The sequence below is a fragment of the Corvus brachyrhynchos genome, unplaced genomic scaffold (genome assembly GCF_000691975.1).
Source record: "Corvus brachyrhynchos isolate BGI_N302 unplaced genomic scaffold, ASM69197v1 scaffold28, whole genome shotgun sequence".
Taxonomy (NCBI): Eukaryota; Metazoa; Chordata; class Aves; order Passeriformes; family Corvidae; genus Corvus; species Corvus brachyrhynchos.
This window is the reverse complement of record NW_008246058.1, coordinates 1,543,629-1,562,015: the sequence shown is the minus strand read 5'-3', so window position 1 is coordinate 1,562,015 and position 18,387 is coordinate 1,543,629. Positions and strand designations below refer to the sequence as shown.

The 18,387-nt window shown below is 40.4% G+C and overlaps 1 long non-coding RNA gene across 1 annotated transcript in view; it reads left to right on the top strand.

Moving 5' to 3' along the window:
* Positions 1 to 17,809, top strand: part of LOC108449606 — a 140,053-nt gene extending 122,244 nt beyond the window's left edge. The window contains exons 2-3 of the long non-coding RNA XR_001865835.1: positions 13,652 to 13,732; positions 14,685 to 17,809. This is a non-coding gene — a long non-coding RNA (uncharacterized LOC108449606). The remainder of the gene's footprint in view (positions 1 to 13,651; positions 13,733 to 14,684) is intronic.
* The last annotated feature ends 578 nt before the right edge of the window (positions 17,810 to 18,387 follow it).

The following is an 18,387-nucleotide window of genomic DNA, read 5'->3' as shown; positions in this document are numbered from 1 at the left end:
GACACCTTTTGGTGAGTCAGCTACAAAAGTTTTGGTTTCAAAGGTTACTGATACTATGATTTACTGCAAAAAAGCATTATTGGTAGTAGGCAGAGAGCACTTCTCTAGTAATGCCTCACTCCATTCAGCTACACTGTACTTAAGTCACTGTAGCCTTAAGCACTCTTGAATCATTTCAGTAAACGTGGTTTTAACATACATAAGGATTGGACAATAGCAAATCAGAGCCAGAGATGGAAAATAACCCGGGACTACTGGCTCTCAAGTCTGTGCACTAATTAATGCAAACATTTCCTTGCTTATCCAGCAGTTAGGATTGCAAGAGGTACAAAAAGAAAGTGGAGAGTTTGTGCGTGATATTTTACTAACCTGCATCTTGTAAACATTAGCTACAATTGGACTTTTGGTATAAATTCCAGATTTCAGTATAAATTCCAGAGCACTGTTCTCAGTCAGATACTTTTCTAATTCGTTGGTGTTTTTTGGGGTTTCCTGGCTTTGTATTAAGGGAATTACATCTCACGGAGTTGAGTAACAAGGATTGAGAGCAGTTCCTTGGCTAAAGCAATGCTTACACAAAGGTTCTCAGTGCCAGTAAAGCTGCTTCAAGCCTGCCAGCTAACCAACAGCACTTTACTTCTGCTTTTTTTTTCCCCCCCTTGGCTGTGAATGGTCATTTATTGGCTCCAATTCAGTCCTCCTGACAGGAAGTGTTTTCTTGAGCATAACAGAATATAGCCAGGATGTCTGAGCCTCTGCTGGACTTTTCCGTAACAGTCTAAATCAGTGTTTGGAAACTGTTTCATTTGTAACTCCCTGTCTTCAAGGGGAGGTGCAAGGCTCTGTGGAGTAAATTTAAGACTCTCAAGAAGGTGCCATCGTGATCTAACTGACAAACTCTTCAGAAGACCTCTGGGGTTGCAAGCTGAGAACAGCTGGCCAAACCCAGGGTCTTATATGTGAACTTACATCAATCTAGAGCATTTTCAGTCCAAGGCTGGAGATGAGAGAAATATTTCCGGTGATAACTTTTTATTTAAAAGCCTGTCCTCCATTAATGGTGTTTCTGCAACATTAAAGCTTCTGCTTTGTCAATTTATTTACTAACACATTGCTGAGTTCAGAAATCTCCAAATTTATCAAGCCTTTCATTTCTGAAAACACTCGTCACCTTCTGAGCTGTTGAATTTGTGGGAAGAAGAGTGGGAAAAAATGAGATACGATTCAAATTATAGTGAGTGGAAAAGCCTTTCCCCTCTTAGATTATGCACCCGTGTGAGAAAAATTGAGGGAATTTTCCTGTTTTCTGCGTATGATCAGCTGTCACACAACCAGGGCAGCATCGGTTACTCACCACAAGCAAACCTTTCACTTCTGCACCCAGGTGGAAGTGTGAAATTTCTCTGTATGCACACACAGTTCTGCCTTTTTGTGGGTGAGACAATAGCCCTGGTGTTTTTCTAACGTTTTCTCCCACCAAAAGAGCAGATGAGTAACAGGTGAGTTCTGTCATGGGGAAACAGGGTGGTGAGGACATCACTGTCTCAGAGAAGTCACAAGTTAGGAAAGGAGAGCACTTCATAGCCAGGAGTAAGAAGGGAAGAGTTGTTTCTTCTTCAGGCTGAAGATTTTCTGGGATCTCAGTCGTACATTCTAAGGTGGTAAGATAATGCAGAAAAGTTGCAGGTGTTCCTGAAAACTAGAGAAAAGTCCTACAAAACAGGAGTATAAAGCTAGATTATTGTACAGACTGAGTTATTTTCAAATGATCACTAATTATTTCTGTTCCTCTGTGTACAGATCTAGAAACCTAATTTAAGTCACTGATTTTTTATTGTGAAAACCTGGAACATTAGTAATTGTCTTTTTGAAAAGTAACTGTCCATTGCACTTCCATGTCAGGGTACAAGATTAATTATGTCTTCAGGAGCTGAGAAAATTAAATTTGTCTCAACTGACACTGCTTTTCCTTTCTTTTCTCAAGAAGTCAGAGGTTTGGCTTCCTTTCTGTAGAAAGTGACCCAGAAAGAAGTGGAAAGGTGTTTTCTGCTTTAGACGTGTGACTTCCCAAACAAAGGAATCCATCTGCACTGCATTACATATGCACATTATAGACAGAGCTTTTACTGACTTGTAGGGGATGTACTGGTCTGAAATCATTCAGTAATTAGTGAAAAAGAACAAAATGATCATACTTCCAACAAAAGACATATATCGAAACTCTCAAATAGTCACCAAAAAACAGTCAGGGAGATAACTTTTTTCTATCTTTACATGCACATTTCTTTTCTTTTACATCTACATCTACAGAGTTTTTAAGATATCCATTACATGAGTGGTAAAAGCTGCTGAGTGTGACAGGGTGCAATTTATCTGATTCTGGGCCAGCTAGAGCAAGCGTCTGCTTTGTCTGATACACATACAATCTTCTACTGGCTGCCAGTCAGCTTTTACCCACATGGTCATCCAACTCTCATTAAACATTAATGGATTTTACGGAAATTGAAATAATTTTTGTTTTTAGAACTTCACCTTGCCTCTTTTATTTATTGCACAGAACTTGTTCACACCAGGATCAGTATACACAGTTCTTTGCAAGGCCACATTTGCAAAACTAATCTCCACAGTGAACCCATACCAACCCTAAGAGAGTCAACCACAAGTTCTCAGAGATCCCTTTAGAAAAAATCAGGGCAAAAACATCCAGAGATCCACCTCCACAGGGAAATCCTGAAGAAAACAGGTATTTTTTCTTATAATGACTGCGAGGGTGCTCACCAACACAATGGGTATGATATAAAAGCCTGAGTAAGGAAGGTCTGCACAGGTGCAGTCTGTATATGCACCAAGTGGAGACATCCTTCTTTGAGTCCTGCGCACGTTGATGCTTTTACACATTTTCAGTGCCACTCAATATATTTGGCTGAACAAAGAGTGAGATTATTGCCATGTACAGTACTGACACAGTCTTCAGTTGTTCATGTGTAATGGCAAAATTTACAAGGATTTTTACTGTATGAAAACAAAATTGTAGGAATCAACCAAACCCTGCCTAATTGTTAGGAGCTAAGGGCAGAATTAGATGATCTCTAGATGCCTTTATGCTGCCCACTGATATTTATCTAGTTCAATGCTGCTTATAGAGAAATCTCAACCTTCTGGAATTGCTTCCAAAGTGATGAGGACTGATGAACAGAAAAGCTATTCAGGAAATAGGTCCTTCTTGTGTGGAAGGAGGCATAAAAGGAGTGGGGGAGACTGTGATGGTCAGCAGAGGAAGTGAAGTGTAATGTGCCCTCTCTGAGGGTCATTGTAAGTCTTAGAACTGGGATAGGGGTTCTGTGAGTGCAGAGAGGAGGAAGAAGAGATAATGAAAGTGTTCATGCACAGAATGAACATTTTCGCTGAAATGAAGATTGAAAAATCTGGTAACCAAAAAGTAGAAACTCCTTTTCTTCTTTTTTTTTTTTTTTTTCTTTCTTTTATCTCTGCTCAGTGTCTCTGTGAAAAACTTGTGAGGCAGAGATTTTTTAAGTTATTTTTGTGGGAGGGAGCAGGAAGGAAATCGAGAGGGATTTATGTACAGTACTTTGTTGCTGTCAGAAGCAATAGAATGTTTTGTTATTTAAGTGCTGTTGGCCAGAGAAGAAAAATGAAACCCTAATCTCAGAAGAAGATAAATCATTACCTATTTCAATACCATTGCTTTTTTGGATTTTCCTGGGGTCCAGTTATTTTTTTGTTTCTGTGGACAGGGAATCCTGAGTAACTCAGTATCACAGAAAGTGGATTTCCATCTCTCAGAGTAAACATAAGCAAAGATCACACCCTGGCAGAATGGCAGGTCTGTGCTAAGACTGCTTGTCGCCAGAAGACCATCTTGCTTTAATCAGTGGATATTTTCCTTGCTACTGACTGGAGAGTGAAAGTATAAGTATTATAAATTACCTGAGCTGATGAAGGATTAGAATTATTCACTCAGCCAACCAAACCTGTCCTTCTCCTCTAAACACCAAATTCCAAATAAGGACTTCACTCTAAAAACATTAATTTAGTGTCTCACAAAAATAGACTTGGTCCTTGCTGGGTGCTCCTAGTCCCCCAATGGACAGACACCAGTGGTAGTGGTAAAAAGTTCTCTTCCATATCATGTACATTGTTATTGTAAATGAATCCAGGTTGTTGTAAGCTCCTCTCAGCCTAAACTTGTTTATAATCTCACAAAAGTAGCTTATCCTTACAACATACCATGCAGTGGTAGATATGGTTATCCTTTGGTCAGTAACACAGTGAAGTAAAACAGTATTATGGCATGGGGATGGTAAAAACTTCTAGCAAATGATCAGAAACTTTAGCACATCCATTCCCTTTTTCTCCCCCTTTTCCCAATATAATATTTTTCCTTAAAAGATACATCTCCCCTGCTCAGTGAATCCTAGAACCTTCTCCTTTCATCATACAAGGAATTGTTTCTCACAAAAGACCTTTTCTTCACCCTAAAATTCGCAAGGTTTGTGAGGGGGAGAGAGAAAATTTTTATTTGTAAGAAATAATTTGTTTTTCTTCTATGAATGACAATGAAGTGTTGAGGTTTGGGGTGGGAATTAACAAGAGATTTTTTCCCAGCACCAGTTCCATTGTCAACATCACCCAGTGCTGAAGCTGATTGTAGAAGTGGATGGAATTTCTGATGCATTTTCAACCTACTCCATCAATAAAGTTTCAGCCAATTCTTTCCCCTAACTTTCCAGCCACCTATAACAGCCTCACAGCTTCTGTAAATTTGTGTTTTAACCATACTGGGTGGAGGAAGCAACTGCATTAGGTTTTCCTGTTCTAAGCAGGTTTGAAACCAGTTAGTTTGTAAAGCAAAGAAACCACAATTTTAAAACCAAAACCATATTCAATTGGAGAACAAGCAGTACTTATGGGTCAATTCCAAGAATGTTTTCACTTTGTGTTACCTGACTGTTGTACAGCATTGGGTCAGTTATACTTAGGTTTCCAGAGAATAAGAGTTGTCTGCTTTCATCTATAACCAATAGTAAATTTCAAATGAAAGAAAAAACAGATAACAGCTCAAAATTGAAACACAACACGTCAGTAGTAGCTAAATATTCATTGATAAAATATAGTGACTATCAGAACCTTTTTTGTTCAGTGTTATCTGTTTTACTTATTCTGATTGATTAAAATTGTGCTTACAAAAAGATGTCCATTTCAAAGGAATGTCTATAAATGGTCCTTTTCTGCAATAATGAGTTTTAACACAACTCTGAAGCCCAAGGCCATGCAAAATGTTGATATTGGAGCTCAAAACCAGGAAATGCTTCTCTGATTTGTGTATTGTGACCAACTTATCTGATTCAGAACAAAACTGATTAATGATTTGTCATCACAACAACTTTCAATGGAATCTCCTGTGTTCAATTACATTTCAAAGGGATCATGTTCAGATCTGAAATCCAAGAAAATATTATCACTGTCAGCTGGTCTTAAAAACATTCCTCTGTCATTAACTTCTGATTCTTATGTGTCATCAGCAACAGTTTGTCACCCATTCCAGTTTGTCTACTGATACACACCAAGAACCAAATGCAAACAGAACTGTTGAGATACTGAGCAATCTTGAGTGGTAGCTACTACGCAAAGTAAAAAAGTTCGGGGTTTTATTTTTTTAAATGGACTTTTTATCTTCTTTAAGTTCTTCAAATTCATATTAATTCACAGGAAGATGAAGAAATGCTGCAGTATTTTGACCGCGACAAGATTTTTGCATTTCTGCTAATGTGGTTTATCTGCTCTTAGTTTTGCACATGCCCAAATTGTCATGTCAACCAGGAATAACAGACTCGCTTAAGAAGATCTTGTTTTGTGTGAATAAAATATATGCTATGATTCAGGCTTGTAGGGATAAGGGGGTTGAAAGTTTTCTGTAATAGACTGAAAGTAAAAGTGAAGACATTATGATAAAATCTATACACATGGTGAAATTGCTGCTAATAGCTTAACACTTTCCTTTCTTCCAATACCACGGTCACACTAACACACAGAGGGAAGTGCTAATGTGTCTAAATGTATTATTTTAATTCACTACTCACAAACACTGCACAGGCCTCTGACAGGCTCACAGAATCTGCATTGCATGCATGACCTTTTAAGCAACAGTGGTTGCATCTGGGGGCCAAATTGAAGTGAGCACTGGTTACGTGTGCCTTATAACCCTGGCAAACCCAGGATGCATTCCACGTGTAAATATGCTGGTGGGGATGGAAACCCTTGTGCACGCAACAAGTAAGAACATGCAAGACATTGATGAAGCCTTGAATTTTGTTTCTAATCATTATGTGACTGAGAGACTGATCCAAGAACTTAGCAACAGCAGAGAAATGATTCAATCTTGAGGCATGCATACAACAGAGACAGTGACAGTCCTAACCTACACCTTGACTTTTGCTGTTCATACACCCATAGCAAGCCCATGGCCTTAAGTGTCATAATTAGTGTATGAAATTGTCCTGTACTATCATAGCCCCAAAGGAGCAGGAAGTGGCCTAATCATTTCTTCATCACCCATGTGAGCAATAACAATGCAGGTCATGAGTTAGCTCAACAAGATGTCACACATAAACTTCTGTGTATCCTATAGCTCTCTGATAAATTAAATTTTTTCTAGAACAAAAGCCTCAGCTCTTACATGTACATCTGATATCAGGTTGTGCTCGATCACCATAGAATCATAGAATGACTTGGGTTGGAAGGAGTCTTAAGATCATCTTGTTCCAGCTCCCCTGCCATGGGCAGAGACAACTTCCACTAGATCTGATTTCTCAAAGCCCCAGACAACCTGGCCTTGAGCACTTCCAGTGATGGGGTATTCACAACTCCTCTGGGCAGCCTGTTCCAGTATCAACCTCACATGAAAGTATTTCTTCCTCATATATAATTGAAACCTACTCTCTTTCACTTTGAAGCCATTCCCCCTTGTTCTATCACCACATGCCCTTGTCAAAAGTTTCTCTCCATCTTTCCTGTAGGTTCCCTTCCAGTACTGGAAGGCCACAATTGGGTCACCCTGAAGCCTTCTCTTCTTTAGGCTGAGCAATCCCAATTCTCTCAGCCTTTCTTCATCGGAGGGGTGCTCCCTCCCTCTAATCATCTTGAAAAGGCAGATCCTTCTACTCTGTGGTTTGTAGACAAAATACATCATTGTTATTCCCTAGGCTGTGATTCTTCATGTGTGATTTGTATTCTTCTAAGACCTTACAAGTTTTTGGGGACTGAGACTTTTTCTTCCAGTGACTGGTCCCTGGGTAGCCAGAAAGTTTAAGGACCCCAATCAATCCCAGAAAAGAGAAGAACTGGGAACAGGGACCTCATGTCTACACTAGGGGAAGGTGGTTATTCTATCACAGTGCTAGTGGAAACTCTTTGAACTTCTGTATTCCTATTATTATGGCAAAAAACTTGAAAAAAATTCTGCTTACTCAGAAAGGTGGTAAAATATTTGTATTTCTTACTGTAGCACATAAAAAGTTTAAATAAGCACAGTAAACATCCATACTTTCTTTGCAGGTAGTTTTCGTCAGTGGGCTCATGGCATCACCCAAACCCACTAAGCACAGGTACAGAATGGGTATGGAAAAACCCACATGTATGTATGCATGTATTTGTCAAGTTTCAGGCCACTTGGAGGAGACACCAAGCACAAGGTTCCACCAGTGACTAGGAGGCTCTTGAAAACAGGACACCATGATATGGCACATTTTCCAACCTCAGCTCAGTCCCTGACCTGTTGGGTTTCCATGGCAGACCTCCAGCTAGCTAACAAGCACAAGAGAGCTGCTGGTGGTGCTGCTGTGCAAATGCATTAATTCCTATTCTGGTAGGAGCAGAAGGTAGGAATCAGCTCAGTCCCTCTGACACCTGACAACTGTTGCAGGCAGCCTGAGGCAGGAAAGGATAGAGGCAGTTTCTTGGCAGGATAAATGAACTGATCAGAAGAAGCACTGATTTCCCTCTGCTGCTTTTACGGTTAATGTTTCAGACTTTGTGCAAAGGCTCCCACAGCAGCCAGAGCACCTTTCTTTCTGTACACACACACACACACGTGCAGGAAACAGAACCTGAGACACCCTTTTTGTCTGTGAAAGGAAGTGTTTCAGTTGGACGAAGATTCCTCCAAGGAGAAAACATCAGGGACACATTTACACATAGCAGTAAAAATTACTCTCTGAACTTCATATAGAAAGGAGCCTGAGAGGCAGATTTTATAAACAGACCCCTTTGGATCTATGAAGAGAGGATTTGAAAAGTCAAACACATCCAGGACATGCCTATAAAAGTAAAAAAGTACACTGCCCAGAGCCTTTTAAGCAACAGACTTATTTCAAACAACAGAATACTATAGCTCTTAGTGTCTCTCTCTCTCTCTATGTAGACATATGTTGACAAAACTAACCTCTGAGTAAAGATGCTGTTAGTTTAGAGATTTCATCCATTGCAGCTGTAAGATTCATGGCTGAATCTTGTTGATCCTTGCTGCTGAGCAATAAGACAGGCAAGTCAGATGTCCAGAGACAAAAAAATTTCCCTTTGTTTAGCTAAAGGAATGAACTGGATGGACCAGAAATCATTTGCCCATAACCTGAGAAGCAGGTTGGATAACTATTCTTCTATTAGCAGAATAAATTAAAATAATTCATCTGAAAATGAATAGTTAAAAGAGTTATATCCAGAATGCTGGAAATGGACAGTTACTGTAATACACATTGGATAGACACTACAGACAATGAAAGGCAAAGGATGCTGGAAGAGTCTGCCCAAGAGAAGAACAGGAAACCTCAGGACCTATGAGTTATTCCCAGTCACTTTCAGAAAGGCTTCCTTTCACTGTCCCTTTGACACAAACTGCTGTGCTCTCCTAGCACAGTGGGAACAAGAGATGTCTGTAGGCAAACACAGTCAGCATTGGAGACGTTTCTCCCTGCAACTGCTGAATCAGATCCCTTTAACTAGTCAACCTTGAAACTTTTAGTGCACATTACATTTTTATTCTGCAAGGCACCTGAAGAGTATATCCATGACTTGTGTGCTGCTGTGTCCTGACAGCTTCACCAGTTCAAAGGGGAATCATGAGCCAGCCAAACACCTTTGCAGTTCTTCAGGAGGAACACAACCACTTTACTTATTTTCCCTTTCTACCAGTCTTTCAGAGAAAAGCGAAATTTACAAGTGTTCCAACAGCTTCATTAACTGCTGCCTCTCCTCCATAGACAGCAAGGGTTAAGGATGCATGGCCCTGGCCACTTGTCAGATTTGGCATGCTGGAGCCAACAGCTGGTGGAGGCAGTTAATTAGTCCTTTGCCCTGCTCAAAGTTCAGCCTTGATTGGCAGGGAAAAGCGGGCCGCACCAGCCTGCTTTCCTCTTTCAATTAACAAAGGCCTGTGCCATCAGATTACCTTGGCAACATGCCATAGCATCCATGTCATTTGGCTGCCTGAGCTTTGCCATGGCAACAGGAAAGCTAACCTTGCCAAGGCAGCATCTGGTCTATGGGTGGCAGATTACCTGCCAAACAGATTTACTAGCTGCAAAGTGCTGCTGACTGCCCTGAGAAAAGAGAGGAAGCAAGAAAATCTTGTGACAAAAAGATGATTATCCATTTTAATTTTTCTTTCCAAGCAAAGGCTTACAGAGGTCCAGTTGCTGATGTATGGATAGAGCCTGCCTTTACTCTTTCTGGGTATGAAAACCATTAAACAAATTAGTCTTTATCTTAGCCACAAGGTCTCTTCTGAGCACTACAGAAGCAAAACTCTTTGTGGAGGACTAATTCCTATTATGTGGTAACCAGGCTGGTCTTGACAGAGCACTGCTGGTTTTTCATTTCATTTTATCACATCCATTTTATTGTGTTGACACTAGAGATATCCAATAATCATGGGTCCAACTGCTCATAAACTGCATGGAAAATCAGATCTGAATGTCAGAATCCCATCAAGTTCCAGTGGCCTGTAAAACTCAAGGACAGGTGGTACTATACTTATAAGCAGTGTGAGACTTTTCCAGTGGACTATCTGAACTCAGTAGAGATTGAAGCTTCTGGACTCATAGTGAGCAGGGAAATAGACTGTAGACAGTGCAGGACTGGCTCCATCTCTACCAAACGACTCTTGAAAGCAAGTCATGTTACAAAGGAAGGCCAGAAAACCAGTGGGCAAATCCCAGCGGTTCCTCTATTTTGGGAGCCAATTCCTTTCTGACTCTAACCCAGTCAGTCCATTAACACCAAGCTGCTGTGACAAAGACATGCTAATTAGGCTCTCAGGTGGTATGTGAACGGAAATACGATACGACTGCCACCATGCAGCAAGGAGTGAAAGAATGAAGTTCCTTTCCAGTCCCTCCTAGGTCATTGACACATATCTGACATTTCTGTGAAGCAACAAATGTGATCAAGGAAAATAATTTCCATCGTATTTCAGCTGTTCTTACAAACCTAAGCATCTTCTCATAAACTTTAGGTACTCACCCCAGGACATCCCTATCCCAGTTACTGCCTCTGTGGACTTTATACACTGGACCCTGAGATTAGCTTAGCTAGGTAGAGCATGGTGCTAGTAATGCCAGGGTTGTGGCCTGTGGGTTCAACCCCCATCTGGGCCATTCACTTAAGAGTGAATGGACTCAATGGTCCTTCAGTGTCCCTTATGTGGGGAATCACAAAAGGTGGAAAGGATTTTAGGTGTGAGAAATAGAAGCAGGCCTCAGGTTGCTTTGCAACCAGGAAATCTGGGGACGTCTCTGTGACAGTGTGAGCTCTGTACCCACTTTGTCTCAACTCTGTATGTGAGACTGATAAACTAATAAAAGCTCCTGGAATGCTTGTCCGAGCCCCCCCTCCTGTTTGTCAGAGATCACTGGCACCTTCCAGCTCAGAATATCCTGTGAAGGAAGTAGTGCAAGAAGTGATGGTAGCTGCAAATGGAGCAAGCAGAGGGTGGATTTGCTGCAGCAGTGGGAAAGTTTGCTTCAGCTTGGAAAGGAAGGTTGGTCACCAATGCTCCACACACTCATCAGAAAGTGCTGTAACATTCTTTTGGTTGTCAGTGATCTAGATTCTTCTCTTCCCTTAGGTCTAAGTTTCTAAGACATAAGGGATATATTTGGGAGAGCGTGCATGCCCATGTCTCTCAGTGTCACACAGAACTATGCGTGCTGAGAGAGCAAAATCAATACCTAAATGTGGACAAAATAAATTGGACAGCTAGGACATACTTGAAAGGCTCTTGGCAGAAGGATAGCCTTGCCAATCAGAATACAAATAACTTGAAAGTTCATCATTTGGTGTCTTTGTCTGAAGGTGATGGGCAACAGCACCGTGAATGGATGTCATCCTTATGCATAGAGTAGTGAAGATACTGAGAACTGAATGACCTCCTCATTTTCACAGATGTTTCACCAGAGTGAGTGCTAGGTCACACTCTCTTTCAGCTCTGCATACTGTTAATTTTACTCTCTTCCATCTGTTCTGGTTCTTCTGTTCCTAATTCAAACACATTATTTCAGTAGAGATCAGAGACAAGCCAAGTCCTGCAGCTCCTCTGTAGCTGACACAGGGAGATGGTCCATGTTGACTTCCTGCTGCATCAGCTGAGACAAATGCTGATGTTGAGATCATGTGAGAGATCAGGCCGGGGTTGGGGAGGACTAGCAAAGAGAAGCAGAGGGCTTCAATGTTTCTGTGAGAGATCAGTGGCTCTAGAACCTGAGAGATCAGCTGTGTCCATCAAGGATAGGAAAATGCAGCCCAAAAGGAGAGCTGGACCTCCTAGGGTAGAGGTCTGGGGCTTCTATGAGTCTTTCTCACTGCACACTCTGGGGAGATGCTGAGGGATGTGGCCTCCTTGAGGATCCCAGTCCCCAAGGAGCCTGTAACATGGCCAGCCAAACCCTTAACACTGTGCCTGTGTCTCTGAGTGAACATTCTCCCCTCACTCAGGGACATTTTTCATCGTTAATGTAAACAGCTGCTCCCAAATAGAAGTAAATTGACTGTGATTTGTACATGACTAGCTGCCCCATGAAGTGACAAGCTTGACAGAGATTTCATCCTCCACTTCACCACACTGATGTATCCCTCTACCAGATGTCTTGAGTTTTCCCTGCCCTGCCAGGATAAAGAAAGAAAAGAGTTCTTCCAAAGACAGACTCCTGTCATTTTATATCATGTGTGGTCAGAAGTCAGGGAACAGCCACACTGATGAAAAGCCTTCTGTCTCCAGCCTCTGATGTATTCATGACTCCTTTCCAGATCCCAGACTTTTACAATGTCATTATTTCTGAGGGCAAAAGGCATCTGAGCATATATATTTTCCTCTCTTCAGTAGCGGTCAAAAAGAAATTTGGTAAAGGAAAAAAAAATAGCAAATATTTCCCCTGTCTTTTAGGTAATGGGTGTTACATTACAAACTAGTGTTTGGAAAGTTACTAAAACACCTTGAGGGTACTGAGCAGACTTACTGAGATTTTTGACCTTTGCTCAAAATGTTATAGATCCCAGAAGCTGTGGGTGCCCCATGCAAGGTGAAATGCCTGGGAAGCAAGGTGGGAAGTGCAAACACCCAAACACAGCATCCTGGTCCTTATTTTGGAAAGAAGACAATAATGGTGGTGGCTAGATCAGAACTGAGCTCTTTCTGGATTACTCAGCTTCAGTGTGTAGTTCATAACCTGTTGTGCTCACCAAGAGAGACTTGTTGATTTCTGTAGCCCTCAGCTTGTCCTCTGACCATCAAGTTCCACCACATGCACATGAGTTATCCAAAGCACTAATCAGTAAGTCATCATTTGAGCTCTTAATTCAGTGTCAGGGTATAAAATTTAGCAGGTAGTTTTGTGTCTTCCAGATAAGTGTGCTGTTTTCCTGCATGATGGAGAGCTGCTCAGTTTAGCACTAACATGATATCTTTACTATGATGGAGTAAAAGAGATAGGAACTAGAACTGTATATCTATGGTTTGCTTGCTTCTCTATGTGACCTACCTGTACCCATAGCAATTTTGTGACAAAATGAGAGAAGGAAGCATACAGACTTCTGGTACTGTCATCTCTCTCTGATCAGAAGTGTGTGCATTGAATATGTGCTTCAGAGGAGTGGAACTGATCTGAAACTGTCACCTCAAATATACTGCTGGGCCACCCTAGGAAACCTTAATAAATCCTTCTGGCTTAATTACTAAGATCTCCAGGGCATGGAGGCATGGACAAAAGCAGCATGCTAAACAGCCTTCAGGATATCAGGAAGTCTAAGAAGCTGAAACCAAGTATTCATTATCGCAGAAACATTTTTGTTGGAGGCTTGAATGAGGTATACTTTATAGGAAAGGCTTTACTTGGATGAAGGAATTCTTTCATTATTTACAAGGCTCAAGAGTCAGGAAGTGTTTTCATATGGAGAATTGAACCTTTCACACAGTCCAAGAAGACTATTTTACTTCAAATGGTGATGCTGCCTCTTATGTGATACCCAATTTGAAGGAATTTTGATGATCCAGTCATTTCCATGTGCTGAAAACTGACTCAGCAATCCAGTGTGTTGTCTTATGTTACGATCTCACATTAAGTAATTCTCTTCTATGATGCAGGTGTTTTTTTGCAAGAGCAGATCCTGGACACCATCCCCGCTGCTGTCAAAGTTTAATCCAGAAGTAGGTCAAATCCAGATGGTGAGTCAGGAAATTATAATGTGTTTTAATTATCAGGCTATTTTTAGAAGGTTCAGTATTATATACAGCCAGGAAATGAAGTGGAGCAGAAAGTGAAATCCAAGCTAGACTATTCCCTCTTCTTGAGATAGAGATGAGTTATGCATCATTGACACTATTAATGAAAAATAAGTTGTGACAGTTCTAGGACTAAAAGCTGAGTTTCAATACAGAGCATACCTCAGAAAGTAGCACTTCTTGTTTACTTATGTCATGTTTCCTGAATCCCAACAAGTAACAGAAGTTTTCAGTTGGTCCTTCAGTTACTGGAAGGTCCTCCTTCCTCCCATCATTAGGACACTGAAAATACCAGTTATTTTAACCTTCAGGAAGTTCTTGGAAATGTTTGCTATGTGACTGAGACTGTATGAGTAAACAACTTGAATTTTTCAGGGGATTTACTCATTCCTGGTAATAGGTAAAGTGATGTAGATAAGCATCAGGTACCTCTACCTCAGACTTCCCTTGCGTATTACATGGACTAAACAGAATCATCCGGAGTCTGAGATTAGGCAGCAATTAATTTAGTGATTGGTGCTGAGATATTTTAAAAAACAACATGTAGATGTATTTGTATTTGTATCTGGAGCCATAGACCTAGATTTACTGGATATCAGCTGCAACCCCTGATCATGGTTCATTTCTGTCTAGTGTATGTGGGTCTGGTTCTAGGCTCTGCTATGTATTTCTTGAGTGTGATCTTGAGCAAATCATCAGTCATTCTCTGCCCATCAAGTGTAGCATAAAGAAAGCAATAGCTTATACCTCGTACCTCTCTTTTAATGTTTGTATGTGCAGTATCTGGCTATAGAATTCTACTCCTGTTTGATACTCCTCAGCACTACTATAAAAACAAGAATACCTATTTTCTGAAAATAAAATAAAATATAATGATTTTTTTCCATTTTCTCAGCATGCTACCTGTGAATCCAAGCAAAGCACAACTATTACTGATTTTCTCCATGGAAATGGCAACCTCCATTCAAATTAAATCTTCATCCAGTTCTCAAGTAAGATGGACAACATAAACCAAGTATAATGCAAACAGTAGGACAGACTGCAATGAATAATCCAGCCATCCCAATTTTCCTGTCCTCTGCCTCCATCCTATCCCTGGAATAATTACAGAGTTTCTCTTAGGCTGAAAAAATGCTCATCTTGCAATTGCAAGCATATTGTGTTGGATTTCAGTTTTATTTTTAGTCAAGTGGATTTGCTGTGTCTTGTCAGCTTATTGTGTTGTGTTAGCAGGGACATTTGAACACAACAGAGTTTTGCTGGAGCTCCAGTGGGCTCTTGCATATAAAATCAAAGTTCTCTTGCTTGCTTCATGTTCTCATTCATTCAGTGTCTCAGAGCCTGCCAGTTCTGTGGGCAAGCAGCCAGTTTTGCATTTACTACAGGGTTTTGTGTTGGCTGACAGTCGCAAGGGGTGGTGATAAATGGATTCAGCAGCACCTATTAGGATTAACTGAAGGCTTAAATTCATTTTGAACCCTCTTACTGCCAAAATTAATTATCCTAAAATTAATTATACTATGTTATCCACTGAATAACAGGCCAATACCTGGCCTTCAGGAAAATACCCACCTTCATGTTTACTGCAGCCTGGAGCTGAAGTAACCAGTGGAATCTGTAGAACAGAATCCATCATGCTCACTAGACTCATAAACAAAAAGCTTGTTGCCCTGCCTGCTTTCAGCTGTCTTCAGATTTTGTTCTCAGAGACGTTGTTCCACACACTGGCTACAGTGATTTAGGTCTATCAGAACAGCACTCATACGGTGATCTGCAAAACAGCTGGGGCACTAGGAGTATCCTCATATTCTAGCAAAACCATCAGCTCAGTTGGAATCCCACTTACTGTATTCCATGGTATGGCATTTAGAGGAAATATGTTAATATAAAATCCAGTGACTTGATTACTTTGCAAACCAATGAGGTTCTGTCCAGCTGACCTCTTGTTTAGAGTAGTTCAGTCTAGCCTTTTGTTGAAGAGAAGCTGGTGAAAAACAGTGTAATACCGGATGGAAGACCTGAAACACTCTACTGTCAAAGCAGCAGACACAGTAGAACCCACCATGGAAGCACAGAGATGGTGAATAACCTCAGTTAAGTTCTGCCGTGTTGATACAATGTCATAGCTTGCACTTAAGAATGACACCATTGGATTAGAGCTCCCTTTTGGCATTGGTGTGAGTTATATTGGCAGAATCTGTTCTAGGCTACACAACAAAGTGCAGGTTCAACACTGATAAAATTACTACAAAATCACAACGTCTCAGTATACTACCTCCTACATTTTGTGTCCTCTTCTGTATTCTGACAGAGTGTAAGGTCCATCTACAACATAAAAGCAATCAAATTTCCCTGATCAGAAAGCCTCTAACTGAAAGGAGGAGTATTGTTTAAAAGATGGAGGAAAGAAAGGACAAAATCCCCACTCTGTTGTATAGAAATATTAATTAAAAAGTAATGAAATATCACTCTTTTCTGCTGCTCCACAATCCAGGCAAGGAATTTGTGTATTTTGACTATTTCAGGGAAGGGCCTGATTAATTTATCCTTTCCAAAGGTTCATCTGTAGTGCCTACTGTAACAAAAAAATCAGCTCTTAAATACTCCACTGTAAAACTCAGTAGTTTACATTCTGGGCAATGTTACATTATTCATTTCAGATAAAAGACTGCTCTGCTCATTCTGGTTCAAGTTACAAACAATTCTCTGTTTTTCTTGCTACTGTCTGCCTGCCCTTAACTTGCAGAGAAAAATCTTGCTTGTCTCTCCTGCGGAAAAACATGGCGATTAGTAGATATTTAGACTTGCCTTTTGAAAAACAAATTATACTGCTTTGACAACTAGTTGTGTACTGCTTGGAATGTTGCTACAGAGCACGTCTTCACTGAGGAATTTTTTTTTGTTATAGAGGTACATTTAGAAATACTCATAGAATCAAATCTAGGTTGATTTGTTGGTTTTGTTTTTTTCTTCTTCTTCTTTTAGTAATTATGTGTTTTACTGACAGAGAAAACATTCCAGATGGGCAAAATACTGGGAAACCAGCTTCAGGCCAGGAGCTTGAAACATGTATCAGAAACATTAAAGTCAGAACTGTATTAACTATGGGTTCCCTCTCTATTCAACATGGAGACACACATGCCTTTTGAGTTATTCAGTCCAATTATGATTTGAATATATACAGGGAGTGTAGGATGGACTGAATTCTTAGTTTGTGGCACCTCCTTACCAGAATTCTCCAGAGTAACTCATGTATCACTTCATAATGCTCAGTCTTGAAAGAAATTCTTATACTCAGGTAGACCTACATTAGCCATCAGACATGAATAGCCTAAGATGCTTCCATATTCTCCTTTGTCTTCTTCTCACTCTTTTTCATTACGCTAGTGACCATTTTTTCATGCCCTTCTTGCAAGTGTGCATGTTCATCTATTTGTGCAGAACTTGGAAGCAGAATACTGATCTGGGTGCACCATTGTTCTGACTCACAGGCATGTTTTTAAGTTCTTGTGACATTTGGCTTCTTCCATCCATCTGTAAGTTTTCTGAAGTTCATGAACAGATTTCAGATAGAGAGTGAATGTCTTGACAAGGTGGTTTGGACGTGAAATTGCGCAATACCTTTGTTTGGGTAGTTTAATTCCAGGTGAGAAGGTCAAGATGGCAGCTTCTGAAAAAGAAATCAGGAATTAGTCACCTGCTACATCTAAAAATTCCAGGGAAGATGACCACCCAGAATTGTGTAGCATAGGATATAGGAGTGGATTATATGACCCAAAAGAAGGCACCAAATATCAATAGGACAGAGATTCCTGGGTGATGTTTCTTGCTGCAAGGAGTGCAATTCTTCGAAGTGTCATTGCTGCAAAACCGCAACATTTAAACAAGGCAACAGGGTCAACACATAAACATGCTGGAATCTGACCCAGTTCAGAACAAAGAAACATTCTGTAATATTAGCAGGATCTAATTGAACCTCTTGGCTGTAAGCAAAGCAATTAACGATGTAACAAGCAATTATGCGTGATGTTCAGTTAACAACAAAATAAACATGGTAAAATATGTCTGCAACATATTCAGTCAAAACCTCATAGAGAGTTACCATGTGCTCTCACATCTTCCTCTGTGCAAATACTGCATCGTTAGCAAAGTATTATCCATGTGTTTTACACCACTGTCTAATTGCATGGGAGGCAGTTAAGAAGATCAAAGAGCTCTATTAACAACAGATAACCACAGAACAAATATGATTAAAGTAATTACAGAAGGAAGTAATCTGCTAATTCTTAATGATTCCGAGGACTGAGAGAGAAGCTATCAAAGTGATTCTGCTCAGTGGAAATCAGGGTGTTACTGCAATGGACTGATATGATATTTTGGGTTTCAAAGTGTGAGCCTTTTTCCTATACGTGTTTTCTCTTATGCCTTGCCTCAAACATCATACTCACTTGTGACATGATTCAGAAGCGGAAACATCCTTATCACAACAGTTACTTGTGATAACTGTTCTTTTCTCCCCCTCCTCTCCCGCATCTTTTGGCACCTGGTAAAATTTTCCAGACCTCTTTAATTTCTAACCAGGACTTACCTTTACCTTC